General features: G+C 46.3%; 1 long non-coding RNA gene across 3 annotated transcripts; it reads left to right on the forward strand.

The window, feature by feature from the left end:
• Nucleotides 1-14,415: 14,415 nt before the first annotated feature.
• On the forward strand, nt 14,416-24,667 carry LOC308182321. 3 transcript variants are annotated; one of them, XR_013941763.1, is made up of 3 exons: nt 14,416-14,537; nt 16,085-16,216; nt 23,312-24,667. It is a non-coding gene; the product is annotated as an uncharacterized lncRNA (long non-coding RNA). The 3 variants fall into 3 exon arrangements; XR_013941764.1 differs by lacking the exon at nt 23,312-24,667 and adding an exon at nt 19,897-20,816 and having other exon boundaries at nt 16,085-17,947; XR_013941765.1 differs by lacking the exon at nt 23,312-24,667 and adding an exon at nt 19,897-20,816.
• Nucleotides 24,668-27,334: the final 2,667 nt, after the last annotated feature.

The following is a 27,334-nucleotide window of genomic DNA, read 5'->3' on the forward strand; positions in this document are numbered from 1 at the left end:
TAGAGCCAGGCCAGGGGCTGGCTTTTCTGTTCCCTGTGCAGCTACTTATAAATCATATGCCTATGAAAACAGCCAACCCAAATAAACGAGCACTCCGACTTGGAGTCAAGGAACTAGGCGTTGATGGAAAGGTCTAAGACTGATGCAACTGCCAGAGAGTCCCAGTCTGCGCTGCTGGTGCACGTTGAGGCTGCTTATTTCCCGAAGCCAAAGACTCATTTGTGTGACCTGCATCCATAACAAGCCTGTAAGAACAAGAAGTCCCCACCAATTCTTGGCTTGAGCTGTCAAAGGCTCAGCGCATAAACTTGAAACTGCAAGCGATGATCCCTTCTTCTTTATTTCTAAAATCATAAGATTTTACCTTCCCCAAAAGAGTGAATTCACTCAGTAACACTAGGTTGCTTTTAAAGTAACAAATCATACGTCCTGAGGGCCTCGAGGGAATTCCTGCCTGCACTGGCATCAACAGCAAATCTCCCACTGTCTTCCAGGAGCCAGGCTTTCACTTCAGAACATTTCCAGGACATTTTTGCAATTCAAAATAAAGCACATCGCTTGTACTGATAGAGACATGCAGTAAAGCATCTGTGGTATGGTTACGGTCCTACCTTGTGCCCCTGCTTCATCAGCCTGTAGCTATCCCCACGGAAAAGGAGCTTCATCCACACCCCTAGCAGGCTGTTTTAACACTGCATGGGCTTGTTCACCTGTAAGCTGGTCTAGTTCTATCAGCACAGAAACAAAAGCGCACTCTTAATACCTAGTCGTTATTGCTCAGCTCAGAAAAAGCCATTACCCTTATCATCGTTCTGCAGACGGGGAAAGCAAGGTGTGTTGTCTGTGACCCTGGTACAAGCAACCTTCCTTTCTCGCATGACACAACATGGTGCTGAAACTGAGCAGAGCACGGCAGTCACCGAAGTCATTTGGTAGGGCTGCACTCGCGACTGCCCCCATCGCAAAGGTAAAAAGTTACATCCGTAGTTTAAGTGGCACTGTTTTGTTCAAGATGGTTTTTCAGTAACAGTAGGTAAATATATTTGGGGGATCTTTGCTGACAGAAGTAATCTGTAATTCTAAGGACAAAAGAAAAAAAAAAAAAACCTGCTTGGACTTTCAGTGAAATATTCAAATTTACAATGAAACTACATCAAAACATACTGCATCGGTTGTTTATTGTTAAAGTTCTGTGGGTTTTTTTTTCCCCTTTAATTTTCAAAGGCTTTATTTATCTTACAGTTTCAGAGATTTCTTCTGTTTTCTTATTTTGCTCTCTGAAGATGGAGATACAGTTCAGGGTTGGATATTTACTCTAAAGGCGCCGGTTCTATTTCTACAGTGTTTTCATTTAAAAATGAAAGAATGTGTTAAAAAAAGAGATTTGAATTTTACAAAGCAAAGAGGAAACAGGTGATTATGGAAAATAATGAATAATAAACCTTTATGCTGAATCTCCCCAAGTGTGTAACAATACCCTGCAAACCTGTGTTTGGCTGCTTAAATCAACACTCGAAGGTTTTGCAGATCTGTAGAAATGGAGCAGAAATCTCAAGAAAAGATGGTTCCTTATTGACATTTCTGTTTCCGAGTCCAGTGTGTTGCAAGAACAGGGCTGCATAAAGATGGAGGGGGGGGAATCTGAACATTTCCCACCACTGCTGAAGTTCCATTTCAATCCGTACCCTGATCTAAATTTCAAACGTCCCAAAAACCTGAGGTATTTTAATCACCTCATTATATATTTAACTTCCCTGCCATGTGTGATAAAAACCACCAGAACCTTGCTTATAATGTCTAGGGGGCCTTCCTGGAAATGAACACAAAGCATCGAGATCTCATAAAGAGTTTTAGTCTCATCCCAGCTCTGGGAATATGAAATAACTCCTCTTATCCTGTCTTAGCAGACAATTCTTTTCTCTCTTCGTGAAGACTCCTGAGCCCAATTAGGGAAATAAATAAACAAGCTTTTATCATGAGAAGGTGGCAGCTGCTACCGGGGTTGATACCCGGTGATATCCTGAGCTCTGCCAGCCAGCCCCGTGCTGTCACTCAGCACAGCTGGTACCAAGAGGAGGTCACAGCAGCTCCCCTACCAGGGCTGGATGGGAGGCTGCTCCGCTACGCAGGGCGGTCCTTGCTAGGGCTGGGGCAAGGCAGATGCTGGCCCTATTCACAAATCCCTCAGCCAGGGATTTTCTGTTACATAAACATTCACAAATAGAAAAAAACATACACACACTCACACAGGATATATACAGAAGCACGGCAGGTCCTAGACACTGACAGTATTTTTCTCTATATCACTTTTGCACCTGTTTCTAAATTTCCCTCCTCTGCTTCCTATTTGCTTCCTGCATATCCGGTTCCTTTGCTGTACTTTCTCTGATTTTTGTGGGGATCGTCAACAGTTATGGATTATCTGTAAAATTTGCAAGAAACATAGTTCAAAGAACTGAGAGTCAGCTGAGTTTGAGCTATCAATTTCCAATCTCTTTTAGCCTTACCCTTGCAGATTGCTGCACACACATCACGCAGAGCAGAATTCTGGGGACTTGGCTTTTTTAGAGGAATCCATAGTCAAGCAACTAAATCCTACTGAAACGAAATGGATGCTGGCACCTGGGTTCCTAAGGTGTCTCTGAGATGATCCTTAGTGCTTAGCAGTGAGAAAGGTGCGAGACAGCCTCAGCCTCAGCACCGGCAGGATATGGAGCGCTGTTTCCACGTTTAATGCCTTACACCTCAGTGTTCCAATAAATAAATAAATAAATAAACCCACTGTTCATAGATGTTATTTCTGCACACTCACATTTCCTTCCAACTCCTGCAGTACTTTTCTCAGTCCTTTTTGATCTGCCTACCCTGGTGCTGAAATCCACACTGGTTGCCAGTGACATTTCTTATTGATTTTTAAAAAGCTTCTGCTTGCCTACACTATAGTGCTGTAATAGTCTAGCTCTGGAACTTCTTTATCATTTACTTTCTTTTTATGTTCCCAGGCTGTTTCTGAGGCACATCCTTCTAATTTATAAGTTTGTCCTACAAAAAATAAAATAAAACAGAATTGGAAGCATTTGTAGCTGGAGCTGTCAGTATTTATGCCTCACTGTTGGCAGAATCTCCTTCCGATCGCTGTTCAATGGTTTGAATCTCTTCAGAGATGCGTAACAGACTTTCATTTTTAATCAGGTTGGGACTGCAAAGCATCCTACGACATCACTGGCCAAGTGCCCCCAGAGAAGTATTTATGCTGTTGTAACACCATAATCATCCATCAAACACTAGATGTTAATAACAGCATTTAATTTGAAAATGGCGTTTTGCTTTTATGTTATTTCTATGTGTTTTATGGAAGCACGAAAAGCTAATTATCTACATTTAAGAGAGGCAGAAACAGAAGCCATGCTGCAGAGAAGGGATTCAAGCCTTACTCTAATCTTTGCTCACTCTATGGCCCGCTGAACCATACCTTCTTCAGTTGGACAGAAGAGACATCAAATGGCACGAAATACCTGTGAAGTCTCGTTCCAGCTCTGCCACTGTGAGCTTCAGCACGTCACACCACCTCGGCGGTTCTTGATTAAAGTGGGCAGCAGCCAAGGGAGGGGGCACAACCAGCACCTTTTCGGTAGGGAATTTAACGTTGCACCTACCGTGTTCATGTCAACTCCAATACTAGGCTTTAAGCACAATCCTTAAAGCACATTTCTTTTATTTGTTCTCCCTTTGGCTTTTCTGCATGAACACCATCAGTACATGTCCAGATTTCTCCCTTCTCATCTCCAGTATTGGGCTTTCATGGTGAGATCCTGCAGTAGTTTAGGAAAGGGTAAAGAATTTTCCTCTCCCTTGTTTTCTGTAGTGCTGTAATACTCAGACTCATCCAAAAAAAAAAAAAAAACCACCATCACAGGAAGACGAGAAAATGGCTGTGAGGCACTGGTAGCAGCAGGTGAGCAGCACCTGCCTGCACAGAGCATTTCCCTTCCACGTTGGGCTGCGTCCCGAGTCAGGCTGCGCTCTGACATCGCATCTCCTGCTCCTGCCTTCTCATGTGGCCTTGTCACCCTTTTCTCTGCGCTCTCCTGCAAGCCCCTGCCGCACTAGGGAGTAACAACGAAAGCTGTGTAAGGAAATGCAGCAGATCTCCGCACTCCAGGGACAAGGAAGAGAGTCCTCTATCAAACTCTAATTCCTTGAGCAGGTTTGGAAAAAATTAATAGCATAAAACCTGTAAATTCACTTGGGCATTTTTGCTACAAACAGTGCCTGTGTATGTCAGCTCCTGGTTGAACAAACCTGTTGGAGCCCTGCAGAGGTCTCAGCTAACAGCCTGCTTCTGGCAAAGGCGAGGAACAGAATGAAGGAGGCAGATACAGAGAGATGAAGCCTCCCGTTCCATTTAAATTCTCGGTGAAGCTGGGAATCGCATTGTGTTTCACATGGAAAGTGACAGATCTTGCAGTAAACTGCCAGTGGGGGCAGACATCTTCAGCTCCAGGGCAGGCCTCTGCCTGGAAGAAAAGCCTTCGTGTTCTTTAAAAGGGCAAGTAGGGCTTAACTTCACATATCTACAAGTTAGGTTTCAATGACTAATCTACTCTATGCCCCTTTTAGAGTCAGGGGAGAGAAAAGCACACCATCCTTCCCAAAACAGGCTGCTGAGCCAAGTTCAGTGAACCACCCTTGAGGTCCTTGTTTCTCTCCATTGAATATAATAAGGACTGGAGAGGGTGGTTCATGTTTTTTGTCTTTTAGACGAGCACAGCAAGATGTATTCTACCTTAAAACTGACCACTCTCTTCTAGCCTGGAAAGCCTGTACACCGGTAGGCACGTGTATGCCGTCAGACTGGGCCCCTTCGAGTTTTGCTCCAGGGCTTCAGTCTTCCACAGTAAAGCAGACGTTCAGTTCCTGAGATTAGCGTGGAACAGATCAAACCAGTACAAAATAGGTGAGGGAAGCAGGACTTGGAATTCAGGACAGAAAATTTCAGGGGCTGTACCCTGGGGCTGCCACAGATACGCCGCTCTGGGTGCAAGGACCTCAGCTTGCTCTTTCGCATGGATAGCAAGAGCAGTCAGAGTGTGAAAGAAGAGGAGTGAGGCTGTATCTTCAGAGCACGAAGATGCTTCTTTCAGACTTACTCTGAAGTGCCAACATCCATTTAGCAGGCAGGAGTGCCGAATCTCACTGAAGGTGTGACAGGCTGCCGGGCTGTCAGCTCTTCTCCACTCCCCCACTTAATTCACCCTCCGACCCGCTGGGAATCTTGCCTTTAACTGCATCAGCACTGACATGAGGCCATGGCGTACCCCTCAAATTCAGCTGATCTGTGACCGGGCATGAGCTGGTTGCAGTGTGTGTGCCAGATTTAATCACCAGGTGCACAGAGGCTGTTGCAGAATGGCCACCACAAAACCAGATCCCTGCAGACACCTGAATGAAGCACGGCGAGCTGCCAGCGCCGGGACATCACCTTTCCCACCACCCTCGCATCTGCTCAGCAACGCACCAGCTCCGGCACTTCTGGAGAGCAGTGGTTAAAAACAAAGAAAAAACCAACAGCGTTAGCAAAGGAAAGGATGCTTACATCCTGCAGAAATGCTCCAATTTCATAAATCGAGCCATGCTAGAAGTGGAGTGAAATCTGAACTCAGGGAAGTTTCTGTCCAACAGGCGTACGCTTGTCCTTATGGCCTAAGATGAGAGCGTGGCAAAGTGAGTTGGGAATGGAAGAGGTGACCAGTACTGCCACAGCAAACTACACGGACAGACTCCCTGCCTGCTTAGCCTTGTCCCTTCCTAGACGCTAAAATCATACTCTGACCCACCCTGTCTCTCTTCTTCAATGAGAAGAAAGTAGTATTTAGGGCCCTACACTGCCAGGCTATCACGTAACAGCATAGTGCTTTAAAATAAGCTGAAAAGCAATCTGTTTGACGCTCTAGGCTCAAAAGCTCTCTTTTCATAGACTGGACCCAGCTAAGAGATCCTTCCAGGTACAGCTTGCTGTAAAACTCGCAGGTCCCCATGGAAAACACTGATTTTAAGTGATCACAATGCAAAACAGGGCAGTTTTCTCACAAGCCTAAGAAGTCCATAGTTCTTCTGTACCATTCCATTTTGGGGAAATTTCCTTTTAACACTGTTTCGTCTCCAACTCCAAACCTTCCTAAGGTGATTTTGCATCAGAACAGGAGGAAGGGGTTAGCTGTCATCCAGAGGAATGGGTGCACCCAAGGTTTTTTGTAGTCGCAGCAGCAGGAGACAACAAAGCTGGATTAAAAAATCTTGGCAATTTTTATTTTGGCTTCTTTAGACTGAGAGATATAAATAAAAAGTAATATCTCAACAAGAGAGCGCTGCTAAGACTGCTACTCAACTGCATGGTGTAAACCGCCTCCTAAGGAAACCTGTTCTAAGACACCTGTGCTATTACAATAAGTACTAAAATTAAGGAGATCAAGGCAGCTGACAGGGAGATCTAATGAAGGACTGCTATTTTCGAAAGTCATTTGTAAGCTTACAGAGCACAAAGAGCACAAAGGCAGGGTGTGCATGCACCTGGGTGGTCAGCCATGTCTGGGTTTCAATGTGCACCTGTATATTTAGGGTCACAGAAAAATATTAATGATCTGTTATACCTCCTGTCCCGGGACAGCACGAGCTCCGCACATCATTCCTGCCAGGTATTCATTTAACCTGCAGACTTCACTCCCTTGCCTTTTGTGGAAGAGGCAATAAAAGCCCTGGAAAAAAGCTTGCCTTATGTTTTACTTGGATCTTCCTTGTTGCAGACTCTGCCTGTGATTTCTTATCCACAGCGGATGTGAAGAAGGCATCATTCGCCTTCTTGCAGCCACCTTTTGTGCATTAAGACTATTATCACTTAGTTTTCTCTTCTCTCTAAGCTACACAATCCAATTATTTCTCTCTGCTCTGTCAGACACAGTTTTCCAGACCTCTTGATCATTTATCAGTCTCCTCTGCAGTTTCCTCAGTTAATTGGCCTCCATCACTCTCGAAGTTCACTGCCCCAAAGTGGGGCTGAAGTCTCCTGATGCTCTGCAGAGCAGACGGCTGACTCCACACAGCAGCAAGCTGCACTCCGGTTTACACTGCTGGTGGAAGTCTTCAAAGAGTGGCCACTGTGTTTGGCCTGCATTGGTGTCTTGCAAATCCAGCTTCAGGTAAATTTGAATTGACCAGAAATTGCACCAGATCATGATTTCTGGCAAGGTTTTGAGGAGACGACATAAGCTGCAGCCGCACTGCACTAAACACTGTCAAACACATCTCAGGGAGCATCTTTTTGCCCAAAGTCTACATCTGGTGTCCCAAGCACAGCATCTCTGGGGTAAGATCTTAATTTTGGCATTCCTCCACTGGCCACATTCCTCTACTGCAGCAGCTCACCCAACTTCTATGCATGCTGAGGCAGCCACTTCCCTTCTCTGAGCAAAATACAAACCTGGATGGAAACACCCAAGTACTGAGACTTGGCCCTCAGGAGGGCTTTTAGATCACGCTGCACCAAGTAAGTACTGAACTAGAGAAAAAAACAAAGATGTGAACTTGCCTAAAGTCACTCAACAGGCAAACGACATCAGAGCCCAGGCCTCGGTGTCACGGTATTGCCCATAAAATACAAATCCCGGCAGTTTATCATCTGAGAAAGAACAGGGGTTCTTACAGTGACTTCAAACTGAGGCACTAAAATGCATAACTGTTGCCAAATACAACGCCCCTAAGGTGTTTCACTCACCTTGGAGCAGCAGCGGAAAGGCTAGGGGAGTGGATGAGCTGAGTAATCACGAACAGGGCTTTCCCATCTTCACTTGTCTCTGACCCCTAGCTGACGAAAATAGAGGACACTGAAACTCACAGCCCTACTTTGTTCAAATAATGGCTCTGCTTAGCATTCAAGCCCTTGCTAAGAGATAGTGTTTATTTTATTTTAGAGTTTAATTGAATCCCCAGAAGGCTGTCCCTGGGCAAACTCATTTGAAAGCGAGACTCTAAGAATAGTAAGTGTTGGGACACATTCGGGACAAGCGTTAAAAGGTGACTTTCCATAGCTACAAACCCTTACCTCAGACCCATCCCAAGCGTAAAGTTCTGCCAGCTGGCCATGAATCAGTCATGCTGTACAGTCAGAACTCCTCTCCTGCCTCTGTTCACGCTTTTAACAGAGGGTCATGGTCTGATTCTGACCCAGCTTCCATTAGCTTCACATTGTTAATACCACCAAACCTGGGAGAATCAGTTCTGATTTAAATCACCGGAAAAGCAGAATTCAGTCTCACACGGTGCTTAGCAAGGTTATCCCACCTGGGTTAACCTGACTGGGAAGCACCATCTGGCTGGAGATCTTGTGCCCTTAGTGGAAATGGAAATCCCAGGCCAGCTATGATGCACCAAAAGCCCATGGCAGCTTCTTCCCAAGTTCATTTCCAGCAGATTCCTGGTCATTGAATATGCTCCAGGCAGAAATCCCCTAGCACAGGATGAAATGTGTTCAGGCCCCTGTGTGAACACTCTCGTTCAGGATTTAAGCACGTCATTCAATCCACACCCCGTTACTCAAGCCTGCAAATAAACATATCCATACTCTTCAATTTACAGAAGACAAACTGTGCTTCTGCTTCGTTGGCCAACTTGCTGTGAGTGTCCTGGAGGTCATGCTACAGGACCCCAAAACCAGCAGGGATTTGAGCCGGGAATTGTGACCGGCCTGGGACTGGCCTGGGACCGCTACATTAACTCCCAAAGACCCCAATCCGTGTAAGACGCATGAGGCGCTCCAGACCCCACCACGCCAGAGCTCAGCCAAGGAATTTCATCCCCTCCTGCAGTGCTCACGCAGAGTTAATTCCTGCCACGTTCTGGACCTGGCAAGGGCCGCGGGGGCTTTTTCACGCCAAGTGCCAGTCACTGCTGTTGTAACTAACTAGCTAATGGCCTGGCAGGATGCCGGGAGCAGACCTGGGGTTAATGAAGACTTCCATCAAACACCTCGCACATGGGTGAAGGTGACAGTGAGATTTAACACTCGGTATTTGTTTGGAGGGGGCTGGCGATAATTAAAAATTAAATGGACTTTCTCCATTATGCATTCATTATTGACAGTTCTATATTAACTGGGGATTTCAATTAATAGCTCTTCTTCGCTAGTCCAACTTTTCTAGCAGCTAAAGTTATCACCAGAGCTAATTGCTAACGCCCCTTTTATCCTCCATCTCCATGTACTTTTAATCTGTAGCAGGAATCCAGGCAATTTGGGGGATGCTCTCACTTAGGAACACTTGCAGAAAAGCAGCAGAATGCTTCAAAGAAAACGTTCTTGTCTCTGTCCCAGGCTAGCTTTCTGTTCATTAACAGTGAACGAAAAGAAAAAGAAATACCACAACTCTCAAGATCTTCCTCTCCTGCACGGCCACAGGACGAAATGCTGACACAACTCTTTTATGGAACCTCATGCACGCGCTTACGCAGGTCGGCTCATTCTTTTACCTGATAGCTTAACACCACTTTCGAGCTTTAGCGATCAAGTTACTATTACTGTTAACATTATTTATAGCTGCGGCTTTGTTGTGAATCAGAGGAGCACGTGGTGACCCTGCTGTATGTCACAAATGCTTACTGTTGTGGTTTTTTTATTCAGGAAAAAAATACATTCAAGGAAGCCCCAGAAATAAATATAATTTCCCTTTTATTTATTTATTTATTTATTTTTAGAATTGTGAGAAGGAGAACCACACAGTACTGGAAAAAAGATTTTGTTCCGCATGAACCAAAAGTTTTGAGGGAGTAGAAATGTCCTCTTGCCTTTCACCAGTACCAACAGTAAACCCCAAACATCAATTTTTCTTGCCACAAATGACTTTGACCCTGGGGTTGTTCTGCCTGGCTTGTCCATGAAGACAGTTTGCTCCCCACTTACACTCCTTGCAGGCCGAGGGCCAGGGAGACCCTCAGATGCAAGTCAAGGGGGGTGTTGTTGTGATACCCGTCCACTGCCTGACAATGGATTGCAAAAACCATTTATTTACACACTACGACAGGTTAAGGGGGTCTGGCCAAGCACCTTTAAAAAAATCCCCCCCGACCCATCAGCAAGCGTCATCTGGATAAAACTATCTCCACTTTCCTATGAGAATTTTTTCTATGACCACTTTCTCAACCACCCTTGGTAAATGCCTGGCTCCATGGTGGCAGGAACCAGAAGACCATACAAATGGCCATACCGGATGACTGAGGGCTCATCTCACCCAGCACCCTCTCTCTAAAACTGGACTTGGAAAAAACAGAATATCAGCAGTGTGGCAAGCAGATACGATGCCTTTCCAACTAAACTCCCAGCCTCCATGCTTTTAAAACTGTTTTTGTTTGTTTGGATTTTTTTTTCTTCCTGAATCTCGCAATTTTCACGATTTCTCAATGCCTGCTATGGTATTTTGCATTTATTAGCCCTCATTGGGGCTCTCCAGATAACCTCACCAATACATACAACAATCCGTGTATGAGAAAAGCCATGGCTGAATGCTGCCCCAACGAGCAGCCAGACCTGAGCGACTGCTTGCCCTCCTCCTTCTGCAGGCATTTCTGATGCAGTGCGAACACAAAACACAAGCTCCCGTCTGAACGCTGCCATCATGACTTCCCCTGATTGGAAGCAAACCACAAGCCATCTCTGTCCCTCCCGAAACAGCAACCAGCAGTGTGCACTGACACCATCCCGGGCTACCTGGGCTGTGGTTTGCACTGAAGAGCATCCTGGACTCAGCCACAAGCATCGCGGAGGCTCAGCAAAGTCCCCACACTGGGTGAGGGTACAGCTCTGGAGGGTAACATGCCCTCTTCATTTTCCAGCAGCTGGCATCTCTCCAAAGCCTGCAAGCCGGCACTGTTCAGGTCTATTTTTTTCTCCATGCATGTGTAACTCCCGCTAAATTACAATAATAATACAAAACATTTGTAAAGTGTCCTTCACAAAACGGTCCCAAGGAGATTTCTTATTCAGGCATAATTAAACAAGCAGTGAACAGAACCCTTTACCATTCAGACTTAACAGCAGAAGCAGATGGGGCTTTTCCCAGTATCAAATCGATATTGGATTGCACATTGACCTCAGGTCAGAGATGCTGGGAAGTCGCAGAGAGAAAGCAAAAGCAGAAATGGAGGTGCGAAGGAGAAGTTTATGGGCTGCTTTTCTGGAAAAAGGCTTTGAGGTCAGTCCAGCACCAGCGAAACACCACCCAAAACAGAGAAACATGGAGGACAGAGGCCATCAGAGACAGCAAGGGGGAGGGAAAGAAGGAAAGAGAGCAGAGACGGGATGGAGGAAAACACCACTGCAAGGAGCACCCTTCCTCCTTCAGCCGTATACGGCCTTGCTCCATGGTCACTGTGGCACAAGGACAGACAAAAATTACCTTTAATCTACCTTTAGCCTACCTTTACCCTAGCCTGAATGCACAAGCCAGCAGCAAGGGACTTGTTTCATCATGGATTTTCCCTTTGCTGCTGATCCCAGCTCCTCACAGGGCCTCAGTCAGGCTGCCATGCCACCCGGCTACTCACACCCCGAGTCACAGTGAGCTCAGGTACTCCAAACACTGCCGCTAAACCTCCGACTGGGACACAGGGACACAGGATGTCCCCTCACAGGGACATCCCATCTGTTTGTTCAGAACACAGCACGCAGGAGCTGCGGTTTCGGTCTGCTTTCCAGGGCAAACCAGAGGGGTCCACAGGCAACGTCTGCCAAAATGGCAAAGGCTGTAGGACAGGAGCTCGAACACTGGGACAGCATAGAAACAGGGACAGTGACAGGCCTGAGGTTTTGAGAGGTTTTTAATTCTTCCAGTGAGTGGGAGTGTTGGTCTGTGTTGCTGTTGACACAAGGAGTGGGAAGAAAGGCTATTTACACCTCCTACTTAAGGTCATACGTGACTTCAGTCCCCAGCAATGACATTTCAGTGCTCAAACCTGCTCTGCCCACAGAAGGTGACTCACGGAGTGAACTCAAATGTCTTGCTCAGGGTAAACAGACCAAGTGAGTTGGACTGGTACGGGATCCCAAACGCCCCCAGCATGCACACTAACACAGGAGTTTTCCTGAAACACAGGTGTTTCAGGAGCAAGGACAAGGGGAGAGAGGTGGGGCAGGATCTCATCCACACACAGCATCACTGAAGGAGCAGAGCCCCAGGCACCCCAAGCCCCAGACCACAGACATGACAGACCAACTGCCCAAGTAGGGACAGTATTTTTACATGGAAGAGCAAGAGCTTCATATTCACCACAATAAAAGTCCTCTGTCTGGATTGAAAACTGTGCAAACGAAGCTTTATGGCCACAGAACCAGTTCCACTCAGACCCCACTGGTGGCAGCTCTTCCAGAGGGCACAGACCCCACCAGACGTTTGCTTAGGGAAGATTTTCTATTTCTCTTGCACTGAGCAGGACCAACAAGGATGGAACACAGCATCATAAATGGTTGAGGCTGGAAGGAAGCTCCAAATGACCTAGTCCCTGCAGCAGGCTGCTCGGGGCCCTGCCCAGCTGGCTCTTAAAAACCTGCAAGGATGCCTGGGCTGCCTGTTCCAGTGCTTGACTGCCCTCACAGTAAATAAAGTTGTTCTTACATTTAAACTGAATGTCCTGCATCTCAACCCATAAACCACAGAGAAGAGACTGGTTTCTTTATTCCCTCCCTTCAAATATCAGATCCAGGCCCAACAGCCCCAGCAGCAGACGCGCGCTGTACCTGCCTGTTGAGATCACCACCACGTAGAAGACCTCCCCTGCATGTTCCCGCTGTGCATATGGGGCAACTGAGGCACTACAAGGCCCAGCAACGCTGCCAAGGTTAAACAGGGAGCTGATACTAGAGTCAGGAGTTCAAACCCACAAGTCCAATGCCAGGCCTCAGCACCCACCCCTCCACCAGCCTCCTCTGCCCATCTCGGCACATCCTGAGCTCGCTGCAGGCCCTGCAGAAGCCCAGACCACCTCCCTGAGTATGCAGGAGGCAAGATCCCTTTTGTTTCGGCAACGAGATGCTACAAATGTGAAGGGAAAGACAGGGATGTTACCTTGTCACCCTTCTCTCCATGTAAGAAACCAGAAATATACAAGCATAGGAGAGAGCCAGTTGCCTGCTGGTGATTTATTTAATGATGTTTCTGGGAAGCGTTTTCTAGTCTTTGCTTGCAAACAGCTCCACAACTGCAGCACTTTCAAATAAATTAGGAAAAAAAAAATCAAAAATGGAGGCAGCACCCGAACCGCTGAAGATTTACAGCTTCTCCCTTTTGCACCTCGGGCCTCCGCGGGCCTCCCCGCACGCTGCTGCCCGCGGGCCCTGCCCGGCGGCACCTGCAGCTGGGTGCCCACCCTGGGGAGGCCCCGGGCCGGGCTTCCACGGCTGTTGGGAACCATCTAGCGGCCCCCGGCCGGATTGCAGCGGTGCCCCTCCTCGAGGAGCAGAAATAGCACCCAGCCAGGGCGGACAACGGCTGCACCCCGATGGGCAACGTCCCTGTTAGTGGGGGACTGGGGTGTCCTTTCCTGCACAAGCACTGCTCCTAAACAGGTGAGATTTCTGCTGTTTTGCACTGCAGCCAGTTTCTTAACACAAAACCTTTTGTTGTAACTTGTGACCTTGTCACTTCGCTGCAAGAGCGGCTAGGCAGTTCCTCTGGGTCACAACACGACTGCAAGGAACACGCTCCTGGAGGCACCATCCGGACACAAAGCTCCACAAAACCTCCCTGGTGCATTCCCACCACCACAGCAAGGCCTTCCTGCTGACCCTGGTGGCTTACCTCACACCACCATGCCACCCCCTCACCATCCTTATGCCAAATCCTCCAGTCCAGCTGAGGAAACGACCTGGACCACGTGGTGATACAGTTAGAAAAATAAAATAAACTCCCCTTTGCATGGTAGGGGAGCAGGTTAATGAGGTATCAAAAGCAGAACACTCTCAACCGGAGGCATTCTCACTTAATCTAATTTATTGCCAATTAGCACCAAATCCTGATGACCGATTCCGGTGTTGTGAAGAAGAGTACAGGCGTAATTAAACACTTAGGGAGCTCCTTTCCTCCCCCTCCCCAGGCTCTCCACATGCTCTCCCCACGCAGCCTGCCCCATGTCCCAACACCGGCACCGCAGGGGCTGCGCCGCGACCAGGCTTTCTTACCGTGCCTTCCCTGCAGCTCCTGGTTCCTCAGGGGCGTCCAGGCGGGTCCATGCTCCCTCAAGGCCGTCCCTGCTCCGGTGTGGGTCCCTCGGGGGTGTCCATGCCCCCCTCTCCGCCAGCCGCCCCCTCAGCCCGGCGCAGTGCCCCGTTCCGGCCGGCCCGCGGCGCCTCGCCGCCCCCTGCCCGGCCGTGCTGCCCCACGCCCGCGGGTTGTGAGGGGCCTTTTTTTTTTTTTTCCTCCGTTGCTTCTGATACTAATGATCAACCGAAGCATTGGAAGAGTGTGCATTTTCCTGACAGAGCCGTTTAAGAGAAACAGGTCAGATGGGTGAGATAAAGATACGGTTTAGTCCGCACGAGATGGTTTGAGAAGTAGTGAGGTGCTTCCATAGCTCTGGCACAAAGCACCGCATGCAGATGGCAGCCACGTAAACGCTGCGGATTACAGAAGGGACAGAAGTTTTACTGGCGGGGGGGCAAAAATTTAATCTGAGGACGCTGACTGAGAGCAGTGAGGAGGTTTGGATGCCTTACGTGGGAGCCACATCACAAACCTCGCTGTGCTGCCCGCTGACAGAAAATGGCGCCTCCTTGCCAAATGGCGGCGGGCGCGAGGCTCGCCTCAGGTGCGCCACGAGTCTGCCTCCATCCGCGTGCTTTCAGGTCAAGATGTTCTTAACCAAAATGAATTTTTGGAAAACAAGTTATGGCTGAAATTAGCTTTTCCCCTCCACCCAGTTAAATATCCTGGAACTTTTCAGAGGAGTAGATTTTTCCTGGGGGATTAGGTTTTCTATTTTAGAAGGGAAAAGGAGCAAATTTTCATGGGTCAGAAAATCTATTTTCCAGCCAGTCCTGTTTCTTACAGCACAGGGGAAGCTTGTCATCACACAGGAGGAAACAAACCAACATCATGTTCTCGGGGTGGTTTATGCTGAGTCACCCACCCAGTAAAACACTTTCCCTGCTTTAATCTAATTTGCCCTAATGAGCAATCAGCACGATCCACAAGCTGGACACACAAGCCTTGCCACTTCCCCGTGCTGCAAGAAGCATGAGTGCTAAATCTGCCCGGGTAAGCTGCGGGGCTCTGCTGCCACCCAGGGCTCTGCAGAGCTCCTAGCACTCCCCATCCCCTGGGAAGCTGCAAGGCAAAAAGCTAAAAATGCTGCCCGTTTCAGTTTCCTTTAATTGTTTTCTTTTGGCTGAGATGACTTACAGCAATTCATCTCCCCAGCAGCGGGTGTGCCAGCCTGCAGTATAAATATTCTCATAATGTGTAATGAGCCGGTGGAGGTGTGCTGCTCAGGGGGCTGCAGGCCGCGGCGGCTACCGGCTGCTTTCTGCTGCGGGTGTTAAAATACAGACGCAGGAACATACAGCTTTCTTCTTGAGCATCCGCATGAACACGCACATGGCTCAGGTCAGCTCTGTCCTGTCCTGAGGAGCTGTGGATGAGCAGCCAAATCCAAATTCTGGATCACAGCAGCCAGATTCTGGTCTCTGGTGCTATGATACTGTAACAGTTGTTACAATAGTAGTATATGAAGGTCCAGCCATGATCAATACCCTTTTGTGTTGGGTACTGTCTGCATTAATACACTGTGACATAGTAATCTCCACCTTTGGGATCCCAGTCTTTAAAGATGTTACCAGCAAAGAGTCAAGGGTGAAAATGAAGGAGGTGAAAAGGGTTGTGTCTTCTCTAAGGCTTAACAAAAGAATGGTGACAGGCTAAGCAAGACCCTGGTCTCTACCTCAGAAGCAAGCAAGAAGGAGAAAAACAGGCTGATGAGTAACAATAATCATTGCTTTTGTCTGGGGTGTTTCCTTACAATTTTGTTTCGAAAATGATTTATTTTTCAGCATACCGAAAAAGTGGCAAATACAGAGTGCTTGGATGATGAGACCCAGTACCGTATCTTGAAAAGGTTCTTACTGCATGAAAGGCACCTTTGGGAAACATGGCTTGGGGGAAAAAATGAAGAGGAAGAAACAGTTAAGTACTGGGGAGATTAATTTAATGCTTTTCAGTGATCTTTAAAGTTCCTTGTTTTGTAGATCTCCAACCATTTTCAAGTACAGCTTGCTGCCAGTAGGTTGACGTTCCTAGTTACCTGCCTGAAAATCCCTTTAGTCTGTGGAGCTCAGCCTGGAGAGCAGTGCCGAAAAGCCAGTGAGTGTTGAAAGCTGCAGCTTGCAGTTCCTGTTCCCTCATTGCTTGTTACCTCTGTCAGGTGGTAAGACATCTGCACTGAGAAAGACACTTGCATACCTGGATATAAAGGGCTCTACAGGCTGGGGACCCTGAGAGTTGCAGCAGCCAAATCAGCATGAAATGAGATAAGGGTACGGGGAGACCTGGGAAGTCCAGAGGATAGACACAGTCCACAGTATAGGCACAGTAGCCCCAGTTCAAAGCGCTCAACAGGCCCGTGGGGAATAAATATCCATTTCTTGGGGCCTGCTTGGATCACTAGAAGGCTCCTGACAAGGTCTCCTGCAAAATGCTTTTAGGGGAACTCAGGGATGTGGGATAAGACACACAATGTCACTATACGGATAAGTAATTGGCTTCAAGGCAAGAAACAGAGTGTAGGACAAAGGGCATGGCTCCTGCAGAAGGTACAGCCCCAAGCAAGTTCTTTGTCTCCATGATATTCAGGAGTCACTCAGCCATGAGATCTTGGTATTTTGGATTGGTCAGGACTGGGTAACATCACACTTCACAGAAAAGGACAGTTTTTTCCAGATAGCACTAGCCAGAGCCAGTCAAAGTGAGAATCTCCAGGAGTCTTTCAAACAGAAGGTGCTTCTTTGTGTGTCTGCAGTCACTGACTTTCTGTGAGACTCTGGAAAGCACTGCAACATAAAGAGGGAAACAACAGAGATCTGTTACTGACTGCATGGACATTCCCAAATTGTTAAAATCCATCACTTTGAAATAGTTATGGGTGACATTATCAAATGATAATGAATGAAATTTGCAGAACTAGTATACTGGGAAGAAGTTGCACTTGTCCTCTTTTCAGAGACCTGAGATTCACCATACTCAATTAGCACTTCAGAGGAATAAACATGGAAAGCTATCAGCATTTACCTTAGCAGCTTCCTGCTAATCACGCACAAAATCCTGTTAGAAGTGGGTGTGGCTGGGAAAAAAGAGGCAGAGCAAAAGACTCTACCATAACACAGGGCATGGGATAAATCACCTGACCCAGACAGTGTCAAAGAAATGTTCAGTGAAAAGAATATTCTTAACAGCCCAAGTAAGAAAGGAACTTTTTTTTTCTTTGAATATAACTTTGGAGGATTTCTTTGCAGCTAGTACAAAAGCAACTCTGCCTTCAACTGCAAAGTAACCTGGAGGTCTAGCACACTGTATTTATAGCTTCTAACCCCACAGCTAGTACTCATCCTGCAAAGCATCTGTCTTAAAAACGAATGGAGGAGCTTGGAGGGATCTTGGAGTTGGGTTCCTATCTGGTTCACAATGTTCTACATTTCTTCTCAAATCCTATAGATCAGAACTGGATGACCCCATTAGTCTTAGAGAGGAAATGATCCAAACTGTTTCCCCACACTCAAACTGAACTGAAACTCAATTCTTTTGTAGGATCAAAGAGGTTCAAATCATCTTTTCCCCTTCATATTTCTCATGCTTCCAAAGAGCAGCACTGAAGTACAAGCCTGGAAAAGAGGATGCCTGGATGTACCTTTCAGCTGCTGGTAAAGACCCACTCTGCAGCCACGTGGCTGTCCCCAGGGCAAAGGGAGGAAGGGCTGTCTTCTGGGGCTGCCCAGCAGAGATTCCGTTTTCACAGATGGAGAAATGTCTCTAAAGGTGTGAGGAGGCCCCACTTGTACACACCCTCTGTCAGTGAGCAGATGGGGAGGTCCAACCCTGGGTCAGGAGATGCAGAGGACTGTTAGGAAACCCCTCTGTGCAATGGATTAAGGGTCTTTCTGTAAAGAGGACACCGCCCCCCCCCCTTTTTTTTTTGTTTGTGCATCCAACAGCAAGATGTAGAAGATCAGCCAAATGATGTGGCAGTGTTTCTGCTGGGCAAGGTACAAAAGATGCTGTCTCTTGAGAGGGACAGAGCTAGCAATTGTTGTTATTCCCGTACCTCCAAATCCCCTGAGCTCAGAATGCTGAGAAGTTCAGTCATGAAGTCAGTTCGATGAATACAGATTAGCCACCCCCATGACTGCCTGGACGCATCAGTTTCTGGGCTAAATTCCTTAACTCTCTATTAGTGGCTAATTAAATCAAATTTCCCATTGCATACTTGGGGTGGTAATGAGCCTGGGGTGACAGCAGCATGCAGCATTCAGGGTTTGCAAGACGAAGGGAGAACAGTGTAAGTATAGCAAAGAGCACTTGGGGGGGAGGGATTTAATTTGGTTTAACAGCAATGCAGCACCTGTCCCATCCTCCACCATGTGCTTTCCTGTACCAGGTTGTTTGTCTAGCCATAAATTTAGTATTTTGTGACTCAACCCAAGGCATTGTGCCCTGGCTGCTAGATGCTGATGCTAATTCAGAGCAGCACTCTGCATGCTTGAAGCACCTTTCATCCCTGGGCATCTGACAATACCTTGCCAGCTACATCCACTTGTGTGAATCGCCTTGTCAATCACTGCTACGCTAATAACAGCACCCAGCATTTCCAGCATGCTGCCTTCTTCCCATCCGGCAACAATTCACTTAACAGGAGTTTGTTCAAATGTCACGCAGTAAAGAACGGGCACGGAGGGGAGAGCCACAGCCAAATAAGCCAAAGGGAAATTTTTCCGTCAGTATGGTCATCTTGTTAAGAAAATAGGTTTTCAAGTATTTCTTCTTTGTTTCAAAAATAAAAGAAGAAAAGAAAGAAGAGGAAAGGGAGAAGGGAAGGGAAGGGAAGGAGAAAGGAAAGGAAAGGAAAGGAAAGGAAAGGAAAGGAAAGGGAAAGGAAAGGAAAGGAAAGGAAAGGAAAGGAAAGGAAAGGAAAGGAAAGGAAAGGAAAGGAAAGGAAAGGAAAGGAAAGGAAAGGAAAGGAAAGGAAAGGAAAGGAAAGGAAAGGAAAGGAAAGGAAAGGAAAGGAAAGGAAAGGAAAGGAAAGGAAAGGAAAGGAAAGGAAAGGAAAGGAAAGGAAAGGAAAGGAAAGGAAAGGAAAGGAAAGGAAAGGAAAGGAAAGGAAAGGAAAGGAAAGGAAAGGAAAGGAAAGGAAAGGAAAGGAAAGGAAAGGAAAGGAAAGGAAAGGAAAGGAAAGGAAAGGAAAGGAAAGGAAAGGAAGAAGAAAGTTTGTTTTCCTGGAAAATTTGGAAGGCAGGTTTTTTTCAGTTAAAAAGGCACTCAACATTCTTGAATGCTTCTGCAGCGTCCCACAGGAGCTGCAGTTCATGCACGTTCTGACCCATTCTCTTGTGTGACCCAGAGACCCCATCTCAGTATCTCCCGGAAAGCACCCTAGTTAGCAACGTGTGTGTATTCCCTGCTGGATTGTATTCGAGGTGAGGAATTCATGCACCCCAAAAGCCAAATGGTTGCCCCTAGTTTTGCGGGGGCAAGCTAATATACCTTTGCACTTCTAATGCAGGTCAGCAGCAGTGGGTGGAACACTTCCAGAGAGCTACAAACACGAGTTGTGCCTGCATTGGTGATGTCTGAAGCAAACTTATTTCTGTTATAGCAAGGATTTGGAGCCCCAGGGAGGTTTGGGCTGGAAAGCTTCCAGGAAGAAAGACGCAGTCCTGCTGAGCAGAGGTCCCAGGCAAGCAAGCAAAGGTTACCAACAAGGTCCCCGCAGCTTGTTAGACTCGCCCAACCTCCAGTGCCTTTGGCTGCCTTTGGTGTTTCTCTACATGAGATGGATTAAAAACCTCATATCCCAGAACGTGAGCATGATACCAGAGGAAAGAGGCTCCCACTCCCAGTGAAATGGACAGAGTAACTGACACTTTGCGTGGTTGGGAACTTTCATAAGTGTTTTTTTGGCCGGGTTTCATAAGCACTTTTTTATCCAGGGTTACAGAGTTACAAGTCGCTGATGTGTTTGCGGTGTTAAGGCTGAAGGCTGCACCTCTGATGTTAATTGAATCCTGTGATCCCTAGCATGCCCTTGCAACACCAATAACTGAAACATCTGGCAGAGCCAGCACAAGTGCATTAGAGCCCTGGTTCCAACAGCAATTAAAAAAGGGGGGAGAAAAAGAGAAAAAGCCAATTACATGTAATTGGATTCAGTAAACTGAATTATCTCACTATTAAAGCGGTGCTTGTTTTTCAGATAGTGGGACATTAAAACTATCAAAAGCATTAATTGATTCATCCCTTTTTTCAAGTGCTTTCCCAACAGTGCCTCTATTCAAGAGCTGCAACCTTTTGTTCGCATGGGGAGTCTGAATTATACAGACCATGTTTATATCTTGGTAGCTCTATTCATTCTGACTTTTTTGTCATGTTGGTGTTTTAACTCAAAAATGAGCTGAAACTCCTGCAAAACATAATGGAAGGTTTATTTCTTCTTTTGTGGTGCCTTCACTGTAGCTGGAGGTGTAATTTAACAAGGGAGAGAGGGAGGGGGATGTTTTGAGGCTGATTCTTAGTCATTCAGGTCTCGCACGTGGGAGCTGTGTGGATGGGTAGGAAGCCAAAAGGAGCCAGGCGCCTTCTCTGTGCTGCTGTGTTATGCTGCTTGGCAGACGTCTGTTCTCCGTAGCACCTTTTAGCACAGCTCCAAGGTTGCATAAGGCAAATTCCTCTTCCTATGCCCTCTGCAGCCACCTTTCAACAAAGGATGCTCAGAAACCCAAAGAATTTCGGGGCCACCACTGACCCCAGGGGCTCAGAGCAGTGCTGTCAGAAGACCCCTTACACCCATAGCCAGGGATGTCAGGGAGTTGCTCTGTGCCCCAGTGGAACATTTGTCGCCATGCATGATTGAGGGTGAGGCCCCCTCCATCTTTCTTTCTGCCTTACTAAATGGGTACTGAATGCTGGAAAAGTCAGCCATGAGAATAAGTCAGATCCAATGAGTTATTTAGGCAAATTGAAAGCATTATGTCAATTTGATGGGAAGCGTTTCAGGCCAGAATGGTACTATTGGCATTTTCTTCCTTCTGAATCAATAGCTCCTAAAGGATTACAATTTAATTTTTAAAGGGTAATTCAATCAAGAATTTGAAAACACAGGACATTCTTAAAATTAAACTTTAATCAGATTTATTTATTTTTTAAAATTGTACTTGCGGAAAAAGAAGAACAATTTCCAAACTGTCCTTCACCTTGGACTTCAAGGGGCAATTCTCTCTAGTATCCCTAGCAAGAATCTGTCCCCTGTGCTTACTTCGAGTTGCTCTTGTTTATGCCAGTTCTACTCAGACATGTTTCTGTTAATGCCCTGAAAAGACATCTTGCTAAAAAAAAAAAAAAAACACCAAAGACTTGGCTGAGGTTTTCAATGGTTAGTGCCCCCTGCACCAGCTGATCTCTGGTTTATTCTGGGCAATGCCACAGTTTGAAAGCCACTTAAGCAGCATGAGATTCCCTCAAATGCCTATTTGGAAAACTTGAAGCAGGTATAAATACCTGTGTTTTAATCGCTATGCCTCAGTCCGAAGTTTAGATCCTCAGAATTGTTTGTCTGTAGATGCCTAAGCCGTGAGTCACCAGAGTTTTGCAGGTACCGAAGTGGTTTTGTGTGCCGTGTTGTATATCCTGGTGCAGAAACTTTCAGCTCTCGGCTCCCTCCTGGCACAGAGCAGCTCCGTTCGGATAGAGCAGCACAAGCCCAGAAGGACACCTGCCTTCATCCCTGCCCCACCTGCTTCGGCCCTGCGAGAGCACAACCTCTGGTTCATGCTGGCTCTTAGGGAGTTGTCTTGGGTCTCGGCGTCTTTGCGATTGGCTCTACATTTCGGGTGGTAAAATCCTCCCCATTCCTAAATGTCAGCTGCAGGCCTTCTGCAGCATCGCAGCTGCTAAGCACAGACTCACCCCAACTCCCACAGGACCCCAGGCAGCGGTCCTTCCTCTGCATAGCCCTTCTGTTGGGTCTGATCCAGAAGCTGTCTTCTAAAAGAGCCTGTCCAAGTGTCCTACTCCACCTCAGAACGCATCTGGAAGGAGGATGGAGCTACAGTGGTGTATTGGGCATAAACTGCAGGGGTTCAGTAGCAGGGGGCTGCCGCGGTGACCTGTGCGGGAGGAGGCCGTGATCTGCCCGGTGCCAGTCCCAGACAGCTCCAGCCAGAGCTGTGAAAGAGATGAGAACGACCCACTGCGTGCCAGAGCTTCAGCCAGGCACAGCAGCACGGGGCACCTCTGCAAAAATACTTGGGGAAAAAGTGGCAGCCTCTGGGGGTGAGAGACAAAAGGAGATACGAGAGGATGCCTGGGAGGAGACACGTGAGAGGACGCACAAGGCAAGAAAGGGAAGAGATGAATAGACGTTGTGAGACATGAGAGAAGAAAATGGAGAAATGGAGGGGACCCATGGAAGAAAACACTGGAGAGCCAGCTGGAGATGCACTTTTGGAAGGAAGCGCTCCATGTCAGAGGAGGTACCTGTGACATATCGGGGTCTTTGTGGTCTGTGAGCAGGTACACCTCCAGAGCCATCCCTGCTGTGCCCCGTGGGGCTGGCCAGAGGCAACTGGATTAGGAAGCATCTGAACGACAGGTGTAAGGACTTCACCAGTGCTTGATTGCAGAACTGATGTCCTAAAAGTAGCAGAGGACTTTGCTCAAGTGTTTAATCTGCATCTCTAGGCATCCCAGGCAGATGCCAGGACTGTGAAGACATCTTGCCTTATTGGTTAGCCCCTGACTTCAGCAGAAGTAACGTGTTAAAGCCTGGGGCTGCGGAGGGGTTGCACAGTGAGCCATTAGCAACCGGGTGGGAATTGCAGTCTTGGCAGATGATGCAGTCAGGACACAAGGGATGCTGATCTCATAGGAGGGCATGACACAGAAGTGGCAAAGAGCACTCAGAACTGTTCTGGGGACTAAAACTTTCCAGATAAACCAGATCATTTTTTCTCCAGCTCTTCCATGATTTTTTTATTAAGTGCTTCTTCTAATATTTTTCATAATTTACTTCCCAGGTCCTAATTCTGCTGCACTTTGGAATTAAGAACCTATGTCCATTCAGTGATAGTAACTCTGAAATCAAATTACTGATAATCACAACAGCTTTCCATTTGCAGAAGTCACAGTGACACTGCAGAAAGCAACGGGTGATGAAACGCTGCTGTGGTACACCCTCACCTCAGTACAGCAAGACGTGTTCTCTCAAAAGCAATGATTCCTTCAGATTTCATTAGAAACCCTCATTCAGAGAACCCTCCTCTAAATAATGTGTACCTGACACTTTTTGTCATGCAAGCCACACAGCGATCAAGGACACTTTAGGTGGAGTAGTGAAATAGGGTGACACATGGCACGGGGAAACGATAATGAAGATAATTATGAAGATAAGGTCCCTTTGGGAAACCATTGTACTAAATGCCTCAGAAAATCTGAACTACCAAGAGGTTTTTCCATAACCACTCTTTTCATGAAGAAGTACTTACACGTCCCAGAACATCAAGGTTAAAAATGCTGCCTGCTTCATTATTGTAAGACAATGGATTTCTTTCGAACTGTTGTTTATGTGCCAGATGGGCCAGTGATGTTTTGCTTGAAATAGAGACAACTGTGTGATTACAAAATGCAATAAAAACCCCAAACACCTCTCTGGCTGAAATGTGATCAGCAATACTTTTGTTTAAGGTGACACCTAAAGCCTGAAAAACTTGCTGTAATTAACCATGGAGAAAATAAAACAAAATGACACTGCATATATATTTTTTTTCAGGATTTGATGCTTCTGCAATCAGAAACAAAATTGTAGAATAAATAACAGATGGAACAGAGTTCTTCCACTTATCTAGGGAGTGGTCAAACACTAGAGAGGATTTTGCCATAGGGATGAAAATCTAAGGAGAAGGTTAGCATACCTCTAGGGATCAATAGGTGCCTTGGAGAGAAATCCAAAGAGGCAGGGACAGGCTGAGGTGTAAAACAGTCTGGGACAGTGATCCAGAAGATGTTTGCCCCAGCATCTGCAAAATCCTGCGTGCAGCAGAATGATACTGGTCCCCACACTTAGTTCCTGAATACCTTCCAGTTTCTACACCGGGTTGAACACTCTTTAATAGGAGTGTTCTTCGTAGTTTTCTGTATCTTCCCATATAGATATATCCAGAGTGATTGTTCCCTAAATTACATATAAAAAATATAAGAGAAAGGCTGGGGAGAGATGGGTTTCTGTGTTTTCCAATCATCAAGAAATGAAATTTTCAGCTATGGTTTTTGTTTTATGTACTTGGCATTTATTATCTGCTAAAAAAATTAGATTGTCTTTTTCTTTTTTCTTTTTTTTTTTTTGTACATTTCTGTTCCTTTCTGATTATCAGTGTGTTGTCAATTCCTTGCTGCAGGCACTGTTTTGTCATAATCCTTTCAGAATAAAAAAGGTAAAAAAAAAAGAATAACACAATATGAATTTCAATGATCTCTCCTTTTCAATTAATGGCTCAAATAAGCATTTGATTTACATTCGTAGAGACACTTGCTGCAGGCTAATTAAAAATAACGTATTGTTGGCAGATCATTTATTGAGGGAAAACAAATTGACAAAAGATAAATTAAGTTGCTATGTAATTAACTAAAAAAATACACAGCTGAAATAGTAAATTAATACATACATTTATCAATATCTCAACCAGGAGTGAATAACGAACTTTAAATTTCCCTGTGAAGAACAGGAAACAAGCAGATGTGGCTGGAAGAATATGTAAGACTCAAATTTGCATGCAGGCTGGTGCAAGTGAGCACTGCTAGACTGCATGTGCCGAGCCCTTGACCTTGTCAGTCCGAGGTCTGCTCTGCTGGCCGGTGCAGGCGTTCCAGGAAAGGATAGATGGAAGTGCAGGAGGTGGTCAGTGAGCAGCCTGTCTCCTGGAAATTTACCACCCGAATCCTCAGAGTTTGATTTTGTGTTCCTGAGGAATGAGGGTCTATAGCCATTCCACAAGTTCTTTTTAAAAGTATTTTAAATCCAATCAGTGGCAATTCTAAGTAGTTTCATTACGTGGATAAATGCCCAGTCATTTCATTCAATATTCATTTTCGTCTTGACCTCATCATTGTAATATCTGTGGGTAATACTGGTTTGTATTAAGCTGTCTGATTAAAATTTGCCAAAAGTTTTCTTTATCTGTTTCACAGCACTTCATAAAAATTACCAGAGGCTTGACCAGGAAAACTGGCCAAGGGAAGGCTCATTGCTCTAAATTATGATGAATTTGGCATAAGAAACACTGGGTACAACAATTCTGCTGCCTGGCATATTAACACCAAAAGTACAGATTGCTCAGGAGGAGGAGGAGAAGGAGCTGCTGTGGTGCTTGTGGTGCACGGGGCTGGACTTGCTGCATCGAGAGGAGGAGTGAGGTGAACCCCAGGACACAGGCTGGGGAGGATTAGCAGAATAAAGCCAGACACAAACTGTCCAGTTGCTTTACACCGTGTAGTAAGAGAATCCGTACGTAGGAGTTATACAGGTGGCTTTCCTAGCCCTGACTCTAAGAGGGAGCAATTGGTTGAGAATAGGAAGGGGGGAGGCAATTTGGGTGAGAGCGTCCATGGGCTGCAAAAGTTCATGACTGACAGGATAACAGAGTATACACAGGATGGACTTCAAGGCCACAGACATCGATACAGCCTGATAATTGGGAGGTACGAGCTCATATAGGGGGGAAAAATAACCCAGAAAGCTGGCAGTTCCTTTGAAGATGTTACGTTGCAAGTGAAGTGCAAGTTATTCCAAAATGAAGGAAGGATGTCAAAGGACATCAGCCTGGCTAAATGAGAAATTATTCAGCGTCCTCAAAGAAAAGAAATGCAGAATGCAAAGGCAGACCGATAAGGACGACCACGGAACAAGCAGCACAACCAAGAGGTACAAAAGGCCGGGTCTGGCTGTGAGAAACCACCACCAAGGGGCAGAACCATTGTCGGAAGCTGCCTGCAGTGACATGCCTGGGAAGGGGATGAGCAAAGAGTTGATCTGCCGTTTGAAGGGAGACAAGCACTATTGACAGATGTTGCCAGAAGACCAGTGTTTCTTATGTATGGTGTTTTTTTTTCCCACCCTTTAAGTTTTCACTGAAAAGGTCAAATACAAGCCTGTATCTGTAGTCAGGGGGGAGAAGCACGGTCACTTCTAGAGGCTAAATCTGATCAGGAACTTCGTTCTGATTGCTCTAAGTCCCTTTGAAAAGAAATCTCTTCTTTGTTTGGCCCTCAGCAGAGGCTCAGGTGAGTCTCTGGGTTAAACTCCCACCTCAGTATCCTTTGACCATGCGGATTGTGATACAGCGGAGTCATGACCTCCGAATCACTGCACCCTTTTCCCCTTCCTCCATCAAACAACCCTGAATAGTCCTTGGGGTTAATGTCTGATAAAAGAAGCCGTTGGTGCTTAATGCACAATCTGAGTTTTCAAGGCTCAGGAAGAAGGAAACAATATTTAAGGGTTGGATTTCCAGATCTGCATAAAGAGGGTATATTAGCATTGATATTTGGATAGGATAGTTTCCCACCTTGTCTGCTGAACAGAACATGAGCTTTGAATATCATATCAAACCTTTTCTGCTTCATTGAGCTTCTCTTTTATGCTCTGTTGCTTTCCTTTGGCTTTTCAAGGTATGACCATTACTGAAATGGAATAATAACTAGTACCAGGGATCCCACTTCAATTGCACATTCACACAAAAGCCATTGCTTAGGTTTCAGCAGTTGTGTATAATTTGGGAAAAAAAAGCAAGAGGAAGAGAAAAATAATTTGTTATACTTCAGCAGGTAAATGAGAGGATCCAAATGAGAGTGGCTTCATAACAGCATGATGGCTTACTTGGTAACTGCTCACGAAGCCGATTGGGAATGGACTCTCTCAGCAAGGTAGTGTTGTATGCTGACCTGAGTCATTCAGATGGGAGAGCTTTATCGCTGAACTCAGTGGGAATATAAATGATGTTCAATGGAAATACTGCCAGCGGAGCCCCTCTGGGTTAGGAGATCAG

The sequence above is a fragment of the Anser brachyrhynchus genome (genome assembly GCF_964034855.1).
Source record: "Anser brachyrhynchus genome assembly, chromosome: 24".
In the NCBI taxonomy this organism is placed as follows: domain Eukaryota; kingdom Metazoa; phylum Chordata; class Aves; order Anseriformes; family Anatidae; genus Anser; species Anser brachyrhynchus.